Below are 16,120 nucleotides of genomic sequence, written 5' to 3' on the forward strand. Positions count from 1 at the left end.
TGGTTGATACTGTTGTCTTCCTGACCCCATAGCTGTTATATGAAACACTGACAGATGTACTCATAGTCTACTGTAGCCATGGATCTACAGTCTCTTTCAGTACTGCTCCCCATTGCCTGAAATCTTGTTGGCTTGTTGCTTGATCCACACACACTGGCTGCATCCTCACTGTTTGGTCCACTCACACTCATAATGGCTGCATCCTCACTATTTGATCTACTCACACTTATGATGGCTGCATCCTTGTTGCTTGGTCTACTCACACTTACGATGACTGCGTCCTCACTGTTTGGTCTACACACACTTACAATGGCTGCATCCTTTTGCTGAACTGGTCTTTTTATTCCTGTGTAATGTTCCTCCCCATCACTGGTAACTTTCTTCATTCTGAAATCCTGGCTTTCATTCGTTGTGTCCACACAACCTGTCTTTCCTTATCTTTCACTTCCTACTTGCCTATTTATAGTTGTGATGAGATTCTGTGGACAGAGAACACCCAGGTCTTGGTTTCTGATCAACTCTGCCAATCTCTGTCTTTTAGTTGGTGTACTTTGATCATTAGTGATTATCGTCATGTTAGGTCTATCATTTAGTATTAATTCGATTTTGTCCTTTTGTGCTTGTTCTCTGTTTCACTTCTTCGTTTGCTTTAAATTCACTTCCTGTGTTCCAGTTGAATATTGTTTGTAATTGCATTTCAACTTATCTTAGTGCTTTGGATGTGTATATCTCTTCCTATAGCATTTCCCTGATTGGCTCTGGCATTGCACTGATTTGGGTAATTACCAGCCTGTCAGAGCCTTCTCTTTAAAAAACAAAACAACAACAACAAAACCAAAACCAACCAAACAAACAAAACTCCCAAGTTTCACTGAAATCTGGAAATACTATTTCTCCTTTTGTCCATTTATCTTCTTCAAGTAATGAGGCTTTGTTAAATATTTTCTTTAATATATTATTTTCCTCTTCCCTCTCTTCCTTTCTTTGTTTCATTTATTTGATTTAAACATCAAGAACCCATGAGGAGAAGGCATCATATTTATCTATTTTTTTGCTTGATTATTTTTTCTTTTTCTCTGATCTTCAAAGGTTTCTTCCTTTATCGTTCCTCACTAGTAACTGTTCTTCTGCCGCAGGTCTGCCCTTCCTTTTACTTCACTTGAAAATTTATCATTTTCTTCTTTTACCATGGAATATTTTTCATGGGTATTTCTTTTTCTTCAGCGAGACAATGACATTCCACTGATTATGGATCCCACAGCTCCTCCCCTGCTGTCCACAGATTTCCCCCCCTTTTATAGGAGTGGTGGCTTCCTTGCTCATTGATTTCAAGATTCCTTTTTCTAGCTGGGTCTGGTGATATAGGCCTGTCATCCCTGTGACTCAGAAGACTTGCATTCCTAGTGTCAGCAAAATCTAGATTTTCTTTCTTTTTAAATCATCATCATCATCATCATCATCATCAAAAGATGAATGGCTTCCCACATTCATGCATGGGTAGGATTAATATTGTGAAAATGATCATTCTATCAAAAGTAAGTTACAGTCACTGCAATAACTGTAAGAATCCATAGAAATAGAAAAATAGAAAAAACCCCACCCCCCCATCCTAAAGTTCTTATGGAAGCAGAAAATATTGCAGATTGCCAAAGGCATCTTTAGCAAAAAGAATGATGCTGTCCTCAAGTCATAATACAGAGCCATTGTAACAAAAACGCATGATACTGGCACAAAAATAGACCCAGAGATCAACAGAGTAGAGAACCTCGTGTTCTGCTAGGATAGCAAGAGGACACACTGGAGAAAAGATATCTTCAACAAATGATGTTGGGAGAAATGGATGTCATGTGTAGAAGATGAACTAGATACTTATCTCTCATTCTCAACCTTACTTTTACCGGGTTAATTAATTCTCTTTTGCACAGCTTGGGCAGGAGGAGAGAAGGTGGGGACATCCCCTCATTATGGACAGGAGTGGATATCGAGTTGCCTCTTGTTTTCTACCGATACCACTTTGAGGGAAAGGCCCTTTGTTAGTACTGAGTGGGGATATGAGTTCTCACCTGTCACTAGCTCAGGTTGCAATACTCCCCACTTTTCAGGTGCCTTCTGACTCCCCCACCTATCTGTAGGGTGAAAGCTTCCAGGATGGTCTCCACTGATATCCACAAACAGATGGTGGTTTCATGGTGGGGGAAGCTCATTACCACCTGGCAGAGATCAAGGTCCAGCTCCACAATGTCATCACGTGTGACACCCATCAGAGGTTAGGGTGGGTTCCAGTTCCCTCTTGATGGTCTGCGAGCTTCGAGGTCTTGGTTCCTCTTAGACTCTTCTGCTTCTCTGATGCACAGCTGCATCAAGGTGATTGCCAGAACCTTCCTTTCATGCTCGGATGCTCTTCTCTTTGTCTCCTGAGAAAGCAAGCTTTTCCTTTGGGTTTGTTTTGGTTGTCCTAGTTGGCTTTACAAGGTTGCTGGTTCTCTCAGCACCTAGTCTGAGTGTGGAGTCTGAAAGAAGACCAAGGACTCTTGAGTTGAGCTGCTCTCAGGGTTTGAGTTCTCTCAGGGTTGAGCTGCTCTCAGGGTTTGAGTTCTCTCAGGGTTGAGCTGCTCTCAGGGTTTGAGCTGCTCTCAGGGTTTGAGTTCTCTCAGGGTTGAGCTGCTCTCAGGGTTTGAGTTCTCTCAGGGTTGATCTGCTCTCAGGGTTGATCTGCTCTCAGGGTTTGATCTGCTCTCAGGGTTTGAGCTGCTCTCAGGGTTTGAGCTGCTCTCAGGGTTTGATCTGCTCTCAGGGTTTGAGCTGCTCTCAGGGTTTGAGCTGCTCTCAGGGTTTGAGCTGCTCTCAGGGTTTGAGCTGCTCTCAGGGTTTGAGTTCTCTCAGGGTTGAGCTGCTCTCAGGGTTTGAGCTGCTCTCAGGGTTTGAGCTGCTCTCAGGGTTTGAGCTGCTCTCAGGTTTGAGCTGCTCTCAGGTTTGAGTTCTCTCAGGGGTTGAGCTGCTCTCAGGGTTTGAGCTGCTCTCAGGGTTTGAGCTGCTCTCAGGGTTTGAGTTCTCTCAGGGTTGAGCTGCTCTCAGGGTTTGAGCTGCTCTCAGGGTTTGAGCTGCTCTCAGGGTTTGAGCTGCTCTCAGGGTTTGAGCTGCTCTCAGGGATTGAGTTCTCTCAGGGTTTGAGCTGCTCTCAGGGTTTGAGTTCTCTCAGGGTTGAGCTATTCTCAGGATTGAGCTGCTCTCAGAATTGATCTGCTCTCAGGATTGAGCTGCTCTCAGGGTTTGAGCTCTCCCAGGCTGAGCTGCTCTCAGGATTGAGCTGCTCTCAGGGTTTGAGTTCTCTCAGGGTTGAACTGCTCTTGGGGTTGAACTGCTCTCAGGGTTGAGCTGCTCTCAGGATTGAGCTGCTCTCAGGATTGAGCTGCTCTCAGGGTTGAGCTGCTCTCAGGATGAGCTGCTCTCAGGATTGATCTGCTCTCAGGGTTTGAGCTGCTCTCTGGGTTTGAGCTGCTCTCAGGGTTTGAGTTCTCTCAGGCTGGGCTGCTATTGGAGTTGAGCTGCTCTCAGGATGAGCTGCTCTCGGGGTTTGAACCACTCTTGGGTGGTGCAGTGCCCACCCAGCTTCCTTTCTTACCACTGCAGGGTCTTTTGTTTCTCATACAAGTTGCAGGGTTTTACTCTCATTTAGAAGGAGGAACAGGAAGAGGTACTGCTGCCTCACTTCCCGCCCTCCCTACTCTTCACTTTTTGAAAAATAAACACCTTTCTTTAAAAATAAATGTGAAGGTACACGCTGCACAGAAGACAATGGAGTAGAGCAAAAGTGAAGCAGGCGTGGATGTGAACATGGGTGCCAATGTTCACGGAGTCCTCTGGGAAAAAACTGTTCCTTCTTTTGAACTTCAAACCCCACTAAACAGGAACAAGGCCTCTTTGCGTGTAGACTGCTGTATTCTCAAAGTAATTCTCATCTTCATTGTAGTGGATCCTTCTAGAAACCCGGTAAAGGAGGCAGGGCAAATATTATGCTAATCTAACAGAAAAGGGAGTGCTGTGTAAACTGGGGCAAAAACATAGACTCTATCAAATATCTATTGTTAAAAAAAATTGGGATATTTGTATTCTTACTGTGAGATTCTTACAATTCTCTTTTGCAGGAAAATATGAAACCCAATGTTAACAGAAGCTTCCCTCCCTATCATCTTAAACCAGAATGTTTTACCTGCTCCAGAGCTCCGAGGCTGCAAGCACGAGAACACTTGTTTGGAATCAACGAGAGAGGATTGGGATTTACTGGTTTTCTGCCCCTTTCAAACACGCGGCTCCATAACTCCTCCAACTCATGAATCACGCTTTGAAAGTCTTGAGTTATATTTTGAATCCTCATCTGGACCCAAGCTGGAGAAATAGCCTCTCTTTTTAGTTTCAGATTCTTTCCGTGCAACCGAGGCCAAGCCCCATAGCATCTTTCTCCACCTGCCTGTGCACATGTGGCACACCAGGACGGGGGAGCCATTCCGAGGAATATGTTATGATGCAAAGAGATGGCATGCTTCTAACCCCGAATTAAAGACAGGAGTGCGCTGTAGTAGAATCTTCCTTGGGTACAAGATGATCTCACAGGATGAGAACGTTCCTGGGATCAGTCTCCTTCTCACTGGCCTGCATCCCCCTGCAAAAGACAAGAGAGAGGTGAACTAGGAGTGGGCTTTCTCTTGAAGACACGGAAGGGAGAATTCCTTAGTTGCTGTGTGCAAATTTGAGAGACTCAGACATAGAATCTACTGAAGAGGATGTTTTAAGCAAAACAGTACATTACATTAAAATAGGAGTCATTTGGTACATGCCTGATATCTTTGTTACACAAGAAGCCGGAGTTGGAAGATTGCAGTTCAAGGCTTACAAGTATGTTTGGAGCTAGGCTGAGGAATCTAGGGAGACAATGTCTTCAACTAAAGTAAGAAAAAGCCTATGGGCTTTTTCTCAGTGGCAGGATGCTTGCCTCGTATGTGCATGGCCCAGGGTTCCTTCCTCAAAACCACACAACAACAAACCAAAGTCAGGCTAGGGAAGGATGCATTTGAGAGTAAGGCACTGAAAGCTGGTAGAGTGTGACAGTGAGGGACTCACCATAGATCTGGGAATGTTGTACAAAACCCATTTCCATAGCTAAGCAAACCCAGACTCCCTGTTGATTCATCTGATGCTCGTAAGCTTTCCTTAAGGCCATTTCTCAGGGCAAGGACAGCCATCTTCACCCTCAAAGAACTTCTAATCCAGCCGAGGATCCCACATCCTGTAATGAAGAGAGGGGGAACTACCAAGAAGGTTGCACACACAAGCCACTGCTTCTGTGAATTTTAGACTAGGCTGGTCCTGAGATCCCTAAGAGGAAAGAGGTTCCTTCCAGAAAGCAACAATTATGGGCACAGGGGGGTAATCTCCACCTTACGTTGATGGACAAAACATAAGGTGACTGTTGCCGAGGTGAGGCTTCCATACTATGGGAAAGGAAGCCCAGGAGGAAGGGTATGTGAGGCAGAGACTCTTTGGCCTACAGTGGTCAGTGGGGAATGGAGTATCATGAGGGAGGAAGGGCTTTTGGAACATGAACCCAACACTGGAGCGTAAGATGGATTGCAAAGAAGAGACCCGCTTCGAGTGGTGACAGGTCGTTTATTTAGAAAGAAATGTGCCCTTCGTGTTTCAACAACAAGCCTCCAAAGGGGAATAATTAGTTTGAATCCTCTTGAGCTGTTTACAATTAATATGGATAAATAAATGTCCAACGTCCAAATTTAGCCAAGTCCAAAGTCTGTCAACCCTTGGGATTCCCCTAATGTAATCCTGAAGTCATTAGTCAACATCCTCCAAACATCTCTGAGCCCCTCTGCTGGATTATACTCAGATGTGGCCCAAACCATGTGCAGACCTGCAACTCCTCCCTCCCTTTCACTCACAGAGAAGAAAATAGTTTACAACGGTTGAAATGCTACTTTTTGCTCAACATTGTTCAATTTTGTATCATGTTTTTGTAAACATTGTAGAAAACCTTTGGCGTCTTAGCGGCTAACTCTGTAGGGGAAAGATGAGAGAATTCTACATAGAGGTAACCAAGAAGTTTTAATAACGTTGGAAATATTCGCTGTGTTTTGCAGCAGTCACAACCATGGGCACCCTGAAGACTGTATCTTACAATACAGGGTAGTCTTGCTGGTTTTATGGTCAGGCAGGATTGTACGTGATAGACTCCACAATCCCACCTTCTAATGATCCTTCCAGAGACATATGTTCCTGTCACTCCCTGCCCTGTCCCTTCTGTTGGATGATAAATTTGAACATCAGATCCTCTGTCCAGGTTGGCAGCACATTCTCTATGGTCCCTCCAGAGTCTGTACTTTGATGGATCTATTCCCAACATCCATCCCAAGTCTGTGTAAGTTTTCTGGCCCATACATTTTTCTTCTAAATATGGACCATGGTCTTCTCTACCAATTCTACAGTTTGGGTCATGAACACTGGAAATCCAGGAGAGACAGTAGCACAGAGAATGTTAGGACATGAAAACCATTCTAAATCTCTTTCATTTCAAATGTGCAGGGTGTTTTGTTGTTGGTTTTTTTTTTTTAAGAGAAAAAAAGAAACACCTCTCATCTTTGTCCTCACATGCTTTTCAAATGATTTTTTTTTTAACATGGGAATTCTCTCTGTAGGGAAAAACATACTAAGAGGGGGAAGAGGTAAGAGGAAGATCCATTTCACAGGAAATGTCCACAATTCTGAAGGAGGAGACAAGGCCACTTATTAACATGCCAGGGCCAGGCAGGAGTCCAGCACGGGCTAACCGCTAAGCTGGCCTGAAGTGTGTACACAAAGCTGTTTTGAGGGGGGAGGTTCACAGCGGGTCAGGGCCTGCAATGATGTTAACTTGTGGGTTGTAGCTATTTTAAACCTGCTGTCTGTCTTGAAAATACACGTGACATTTCCCTCTTCAGCAACCACGCTGTCCTCAGTGGTACCAATGTCTAGCTGTCCTAACAAATAAAGGCAGCCATCCATACATCACTCGCCACGTCTACCTCAGACAGCCCATCCTCCCTGCTTCCATCTAACTGTTCTGCAGAGTGGAAGACATATCCAGCCAATCTCTTTGGATGGCTCTGTAGATTGTTTTTAGAACTCACTCCAATTGTTATCCCATTTCTTTGGCAAAAGTGAAGGCAAGGATAAAAGACAGCCTGCCATGATTTGACTGGAAAAAGTAAAAAGGGGGGGTATTAGTTTTCTAGGACTTTCTCAGCAACATGCCTGAAACTGAAGGCTTAAGACAAAGAAATCCTTTTTTCAGGTTTTCCTCAGGGTGGAATCAGAGGCCTTCCTGCTTGTACTTCCTAGTTTGTTGAATCCCTGGCACTCTTGGAAGGCAATTGATTACTTTGACATCAGCCTTCATTAGGGTGTGGTCCTTTTCCCGAGTCTCTCCATCTCATCCCTCATCGCTTCCTCCTCCTTTCCTGAGTGTGTGTGTGTGTGTGTGTGTGTGTGTGTATGCACGGGCGTCCTGGTTAGTTTTGTTGTTAACCTGACACACTTGGGAAGAGAGACCCTTAAGCGAAGAGCTTCCTGGATAGTCTTGATGTGTGGAATGTCTGTGAGGCATTTTCCTGATTACTAATTGATATGGGAGGGCTCAACCACTATGGGTGGTGCCATCCTGGGCGGGTGGGCCTGGGTTCAGAAAGAAAGCATTAGCCTGAGAAGGAGATAGCTGGCAAGCCAGCAGTGCACGTCTATGGTTCCTGCTACACACTCCTGCCTTGAATTCCTGGCTTGACCTTCCCTGATAATGGAGTATAATCTGTAACCTAAATAAACCCTTGGTCAGTGTTCTATTGCAATAACAAAATTAAACCAGTTCCGTCTGTGCAGGAATGGGAGGGCATGATAGACAGGGGCCAGTTACTCTCCACCAGGGATTCTCCTGCCCAGGGAGATGAGCCCAGGGATTCTCCTGCCTCTCCCTCTCCAACACATCTGTAATCTGGGATTACAGATGTGGCCTGCACTCTAACCTCCACATGAGTCCCAGGGATCGAGTTTTGGTTCTCATGTCTGCATGGCAAGAACTTTACCAACCTCAGGCCCTTTCTTCTATTCTTATGAGGACAAAGTAATTGGATTTATGGGGTAGCCTAATCTAGTGTGACCCCGTTAGAATATATGCAAAGACCCTTCTTCCTGCAACGACAGGAACTTGGCCTGTAGTATTGAAGACAAGTTGCTTTACTATCCAGCAACATCCCAGCCAAAGATCTTTTTTTCTAAATAAGATGAAATTCTGAGGTTCCAGGTACACAAAAAGTTTTTAGAAGAACACCATTCCTTTTACAACAATGAGAGAATAGGGAATGGGGAACAGGAAAAGGTCTGTAAAAAGGAAATGTGCTAAAATGTTAGGTTCCCCTAAAACTCACATCTTGAAGTTTACTCATCAAGGTGATGGTATCAGGTGGGACATTTGGTCAGTGACTGTGCCATGAGCTTCTAGCCTCACGGATAGGATTTAGGATTCATGCCTTGTGACTCCCTTTACCAGAGTCTTGTGCTTGTATCTTAGGTGTCCCACCTTGACAACCATAAATCCCCCACTGTTTATAAACAGATACTTGAAGCGTCCATGATTCCTGTTCTTACCTAAGAAACACTGACAGATTAAGAACTTGAGGATCCATCACGATCTGACTCCTGGATGATGTCATTAGCGTGAGGGGTGAGGGAATTTCTTAACCTCATTCTCTGTGGCTCCATTTTTGCCCCCATGAGATGTAATGGTAGCTGTCTGGGGATGGAATGAAATAATGTAGGAGAACACTTGGTTCAAGGTGTCTTCTCAGTAAGATCTAGCCCTGCATTGCTGGCTAGGTGAGGTCTGGGGCACAGATGGTGAAGGTTGCTACAAAGCTATGTGAAGAACTTCCAAAGGCACAGAAGGGTCTGGCTGAAGCTCTGGGAGAAACTCAAGGGACCACTGGAACAATTAATGCATGCAGGAGTATGTGGGTTTGGGTTTATCCAGCAGGAGGTCTAGCTTTGAGCAAACAGGATCAGTAGAGTTTATATGGAGCTAGGAAGTAAGAATGTGTGTGTGAGTGAGTGTGTGTGTGTGTGTGTGATGATTGGAAGATAGTTGGGGTGAGAAGTGGACATTGGGGTGAAGAGTGGTCACCCTATACTCACAGTTCTAGTTCATACGTGGGTCCTAGGAGCTTAGATTCCCCCAAGGGGGAAGTATTCCTTGGTCTCTATAAGAGCTTAAGCCAGCCTGGGCAGTGCTCTGTGCCTGCCTCTCCTTAGGCCTGTTGGCTTTCAACCCCGCTGTAAATCCTGGTCTGCTTTGATGTGTCACAATCATTTCCTCATTCCATTTGGTGGACGTGCGACTGCCCACTGCCAGGTTGTACACTTACCTCAGATGTTTCATGCCAAATGCCGAGTTTTACAACCTTGTATCATACGTGTCTCTGCCTCTGCACTTCTTTATCTATAAGCGGGGTTATATATGTGACTCTGGGTCTGGTACACTTTGACCTCTGGATCAGTTCCAGCCTGTGTCTGGGGTCTGCGGGCAGTCTAAATCTTGCGCAGTCCTAATTTGTGTCCTCCTTCCCAGCAGGGCATCCCGATGCGCTCTCTGGCACTGCTCTGTATCAGGGATGTAGCAGGCCGTTCTCCTCTCCTCAGCTCCAAACCATAAAATTGAAAACGGCAAGAATCTCTTGATTAATTTCATTTGAATGACTTTAAAATCCATTGACTAAAATGCCTGCTTAAATCATTCATTTTTTGCAAATGTATTTGTAAATAATACTTAAAAAACACTTCATCTAATTATTATATTTTTTTTTTACCACAGCTGAACGTTAACAGATTGAGATGAGATTTATAAACAGCATTAAGGTACTAATTTTTCCTCAACAATAGGCACAGCAATTTGACAAAATTAAAACAGAAAATGTAGACCAACAAAAAATTAATTTGCAGCAGGCTTAATAGTTTCTCTAAGTAAATCCAGCCACTCCTTGGCTGCCTCAGAAAAGCCATAAAATTTTCTGAGAAGAATCTGGCGCTGAGGATTCCACACTAATTATGCTTCCTCCCTCTCTACCTCATCCCCTTTCCTCTGTCCGGGAACATGCAGTTTCCATATCCAAAATGCTCTGGGCTCTGCTGGGGTAAGAAAGTCAGGGGAGGAAGGGGCAGGCTGGGAACCACATAAATAAATGGGAATTTCCATGTAGACACGAGGCTTTTCCTTCTCCATTTTTTTTCCTTCAAAAATGAGAATAAGGCACGGATATAAATTCCAAAAAGAGCAATTTATTTAAGTCTATCATTTTTGGCAACACAATAGAACGCACGTCGGGTGAACAGTCACAAATCACTTCCCTTCCCACTGTCTGTGGGCTCCGCCATATGTTGGCGGTGGGGATACGATTCGCATGCTGAGCTTTGCCTTCTCCCCGTGTGAGACAGCATATTGAGATTTCAACAGCTTGCCGGCCTAGCCAATGTTTTGGGACAGTGGAGGTGCAAAGACAGAGGAAGTAAAACCGTCCCTGCGTTCAGAATATTTTCAATTGTGTAGTTACGCTTTATAACCCACAGCTTGCAGTGTAAGGGTCAGCGCGTCCTGCTGGCTTCCCTACTTACAAGTTCTCAGTGGGCTGCTGAGGCCAGCAGGCATCCTTACCTCTTCGTGTTCAGTTTGGTTCATGGGATGACGTCATTCAAGAGGTCTGCGGTCGCCCGATCCGAAGGAAGTATATAAGGTCTTCATTCCCTTGAGCGGCTCCTCTGACTGACACAGAAGCTCAGCATAGCTCTTCATGTCCCCATTCGTCACCACTCACGGACACTATGTTTATCCTCTAGCCTAGAAAGTTAAATTTCCTGTGTAATCGTCCACGAAGCCTGCCGTGGCGATGTCAGTCTTGGGATAAACCCAGACAGTGGTTGGTAGTTTTCCAGGTTGAGTTCAACTTGGAGCTGAGAATTGGGGACTGCAGGCACTTAGCAGTATTTGGTTTGAAGTATGATCTTCTCAAAGCTACGCGGTCAGTGGGGGTTTTTGAGCAAGTTTATGCCAAATCATCTTGGGATCCCTCACTAACCAGCATATGTCCTGCCACTCTTTCTTTGTTCCAGGTGTCACTTTCGTACACAGGTTCTCCATTCTTCCCCATAACCAGGAAGATGTGAGTCTGAGGTATCTTCTTGGTAGAAAGGTTACAATATTACAAGTCTCCTATGGATGGACTTAGCCATCTGTGAGGTAAGCAGCGTTAGTGGATGGGTTGGCCAAATAAGGGTGCCTGCTGTGGGATCTGAGGACCTGAATTCAATCCCCAGAATCCGCATGGTGGAAGGTAAGAACGGATTTCCTCAGATTCTTATGCCCACATGGTGCATGCATGCTCACCACTCTCAGATAAAGAGTCGTTAAAGGAATGAGTTGGTAGAATGAATAAAGGTGACCACAAGGCAAATGACCCACCTTCAACCTAAGTCGGTACTCGGCGTCCACCCAGTGAACCGCGTCTGGCCACATCCATGCACCCAGAGAGACTAAGCGTCCATTGCTCTTCAGTGTCAGCTTACTCCTCCCAAGAAGGCAGGTGGACATTCCTCGTGTTATAGCTTTTGTGATCTCTGGGCCCAAGTACACAGTGCAGATGTGCGGAGGGAACAGGGCTTCACAGAGCCACTCAGAGCTGACTCAGTATGAGGTCAAATATTTTATTAAGCCCTGTTCTTTTAGTTGCTTAAGAAAAGAAAAAGAACTTGTGTTTTCATTTATAGCATGACAGTGTTTGAAATAGTATTTGAAACAAGTGTTTTGGTCCGTTACCATCAAACCCCTATGAAACTTTAAAAACGAAGGGGGAAAAATATCGGTTTGGGGTTCTTGGGAGTTCTAAGAACAACAAGTTAAAAAGTAAATTCGCCTTTCTAAACTGTGCTTCAAACTCTTCCTCTGAGTTAAAGTGAAAAGACATGGAGAAAACACGAGCTGTGTGTCCCTGTTTGACTCTAAAGGCGCTTTCAGCCTGTTTCCTACAGCCAGTTTTAGCCTAAGCTGCCTTATTGCTAAAGCCTGTAACTTGATACTAAAAGCTTGTCAAAATTAAGTGCATGCTTTATAAGTTTACATTTTTACAGTCTAACTGTTTTTCTTTGATATTTGACAGGGACACAGGTTCCCATGTCATCTGGCCTTGAGTACTTTCAGAACTTTCTCCTGGGCCCATGTGAGGGAGCTCAAGGTTGTAGTGAGTTATGGAATCCTCAGGCTGCCTGCCCCGCTGCCGGCCCTTGGCCTGCACTTGAGGGCTAACACCTGTTGGCTGGACAGAGCAATTAATTTCTTAAAAAAAATGTTAGGCTGCCAGCAATCAAAGCTAAAAGGATAAAAAAATACAATTTTACTTCTTTAGCTTCCAGAAGTGGCCTTTGATCTTTCCCAGTGCCCTTGGGACGGGAGGCACAGATCTTTAGTATTCTCCACAAAGAAGCATCTTTAGAAGATACAAACAATGAAGAGCTGGCAGTACCCCCCACCCCCCAGTACTGTTACTTTTTTGTGCGTGTAGCCGCTCACTCTGAGATTGAACAGAGAGTCACTGACAAGCTAAAGTGTTGTCTACCAAATGTTATCCTTAGGAAAGCTTACATTGTGTGGCCTTAAATTGTGTTCTGGTCCATCCCTTGCAAGATCAAATGTTAGTTGAGCTTTCTCCTTGATCATTATAATGTATTTGTTGTGGGATGTCTGTGTGTGAGATAATTGTGAACTTCAAAGAACTAAACTACCAACTGTGGGCCGGGCCTCGGCCACACATACAGATGCCCTCATTCTCCAGAACCTTTGGTAGTCAAGACGAGGTCACTGATCAGGGTAATTTGCAGGAAAAGTCAATTTCTCAAGTACCAAAGCAGGTGCTGTGGCACTTTATGACAATTTACTGAATCTAAATTGAGGAAGTTGAAAAAAAGCAAAGGTCGTGAGCCACAGGAAGAGAGGAGGAAAGAAAATCCCTCTGACTGTGTGTTTAACTCCTCTTCCACTGAGATGCTCTCGCCAGCTGAGACGATTAACACCAAAAATAAATAAATGGGGGTCGCAATCTCTCAGTCTAATCAGCAACTTATCCGATTTCTTTAAGTAAAAGGGGGGGATTTTGTGTTTGCCCGAATTCACAAGGAAATAAGCTCAATTTATAAGAGTTAAAGAGCCGTTCTGCTCATTAGAGATTGAGATAAAAATCAAACCAAGATGTCAGAACCTTACATCGTTTTCTTTTTTTTTTTTAACAAAAGGGGGTTGGTGATTCGGTGGTAGGGTACTTAATTCGAATGTGTGAAGTTCTAGATTGATTTTTAACTCTGCCTTCCTAAAATATCAAACAGATAGTATACGGTTACATATATGAGGCATGCGAGTAGCATAAATTATAAGGCGTGCATTGTAGCTTAGTACACGACAAACATGCAGTGCACGTCCTGCTCCTTTCGTTGTGAATCTGTGTGCTCCACAGTTCTCCAGCACTGCGGATATAGAACACAGTGGGCGGGAAATGCTTTCGGGATAAGGAAGACAAACACAGGTACTGGAATCAGAAGGTTGGCATAGCAAGGAGCAAACGGGATGGAGAAGTTAGAAGATATGGACTTGAGTTAGAGCTAATCACTCATCCCGTAATTACAGAAAGTCATTAAATCATCTTACAGGTCTACGCTTCTCACCTGCAAGACTGGAGGTTCATTGCGCGGGATTAAATGAGTATATATAATGAGTATATATGCATACATGTTCGTAGATAGGCACCTGGCAATTATAAATGCTAATTATCATTATTAACACAAAGACAGGCTGGGGTATAGCCTGTTTTGAGCCCCATCCTATGTGTGAGACTTTACAGGCATTTATAGTTTCCAAAATGAGTTAATTTGAAGAAAAATGTTAAGTAAATCGTGGTATGGATGGAGAAAAGACAGAAGTAGCGTGGAGAAGCCTGCCATTTGGGGAATCACTCTAGATTTAAATTCTTCTTGGGAGAAAGGGGAGAAGAAATGGAAACAAAATTCCCCATTGCTTTCCTATTCATGAAAATATTCTTTAATGTCGAATCTGTCTATCTATCTATCTATCTATCTATCTATCTATCTATCTATCTATCTATCTGTCTATCATCTATCTACAATCTATCATCTATCTATAATCTATCTATCATCTATTATCTCTATCTATCATCTATTATCTATCTATTAATCAATCTACTACCTATTAACATTTTGCATTTTGAGACAGGTCTTTGCATATCCAAGCTGGCTTAGAACTTTATATGTTGCTGAGGAATATCTTGAACTTCTGATTTCTCCTGCCTCCACCTCCTAAGTTCTAGGACTACAGGTGTACACCATCACCCTCTGTTTATGTGGTTCTGAGGATCAAACCCAAGGGCTTTGTGCATGCTGGACACTCTACCAACAGAGCTACACCTTCGAGTCTTAAAACAGATATTTTATAAGTAGGTGTCTACATAGTAAGTTGTAAGTAAATGGATTGTTTTTACTTAGTTAATTCTAACGTGAAACCTAAAATGAAGGTATATGTAAGGCTTCCTTGCATGCCATGATAAACAACATTTTTACTGAAGTACTATCTCCCAATCCAGATCTCTGAGTTCTAGCTGGAGGGACTTGGTGTATTGAAACAACAGAAAATGGAGCTCAATCCTTTCCAGAATGCTCCCTCTGGACCCGTGTGCTCTGTAAGGGAAGGTTAGTCCAGTAAGGAGGTGCCTGGGTAGGACTTTAGAGGCTCACTCATATGACCACAGGGTACCACAGATGTTATGTATGCTAATGTCTGCCTCTTAGCGATGGGGAAGCAGAACCAGAGAATGGTGGCAATTGGTGCCTGCAGATCCAGGACTGTTTCTGACCCCAGTGTCCAAGTTCAGGACATTTCCTGTTCCCTAAATGAAAGTACTTCATGTCCACCCTGAGTCATGTGGGACCATTCCTATTTAACCCACTTATATTGAGGTGTTTAAATGTACTGGTGCTAGTGGAAATCTCGAATAAGATACGGCTGGTCGCCATAGAAAGCATTGACTTTTCAGGACAACAAGGCAGAGATAGAGGCCGAATTTCTCTGCCCCCAGTCTCCCTTTCTCTTCAGCCTGTGATTCTGCATAGAGCTTAGCTCTGAGACAGCCTTCAATGCTCATGCTCTATCCTTGGATAGGAGTCTACTTTTATGAGTGCTACTTAATCTTCCTCATGGCGACAGACTCTATATTTATAAGAATACTTTAATATTATGCGTTGCTAACTGAAAGCCCAGCCCACAAAAACATGTGTCTGTCAGGGAAATAGTATCCGTGTTGACACATGTTCCTTTGGAGAACCTGAAAGCAGGTTTCTTTTAAAAATGTTGGTCACCATTGTTTTAGAACTACTTTCCAGTTGGTCATCAATTCTATTACTGGGGAAAAGCTGCACTTTAAACCACGGGAACCTGAGCTCACTTTGGATTTTAGAAACTGGGTTGCAGAAATGTAGAGAAACATCCTAGCTATGACTACTCTCAGACTATGTCAATACTAAGTCTCACAGGATCAGAAGTCCATCCTAGAATTTTAAAGTTCTTCTTGTTGAATACCCCATTCTATCTTTGAGACAGGCTCTTGTAAAATCCAAGCTGGCCTTAGAATTTATATATGGCTGAAGATGATCTTAAAAATTCGATGTTCCCAGCTCCACCTCTAAGATGTTTGGATTACAGTGGGTGCCACCATGCCTGGTTTTGAATTACATGGGCACAGAACTCAGGGTTTTAGGCAAGAACTCTGCCAATTGAACTGTAGCCCTGAAAATTACAATTTTTGATTTTGGACTTTTCAGATAGATTTTCACTGTAGCCCAGGTTATCCTCCAACTCGTGATACTCTTGCGCAAGCCTCCTTGAATCCTGAGATCACAGACATGAGTCGCTATGTCTGGGCACATTTCCAATCTTGCAATAGTGTCAGTCATATGGATAAGGTACAGAAATACAACAAAAGTT

The sequence above is a fragment of the Rattus rattus genome, chromosome 2 (genome assembly GCF_011064425.1).
Source record: "Rattus rattus isolate New Zealand chromosome 2, Rrattus_CSIRO_v1, whole genome shotgun sequence".
Classification (NCBI taxonomy): Eukaryota; Metazoa; Chordata; class Mammalia; order Rodentia; family Muridae; genus Rattus; species Rattus rattus.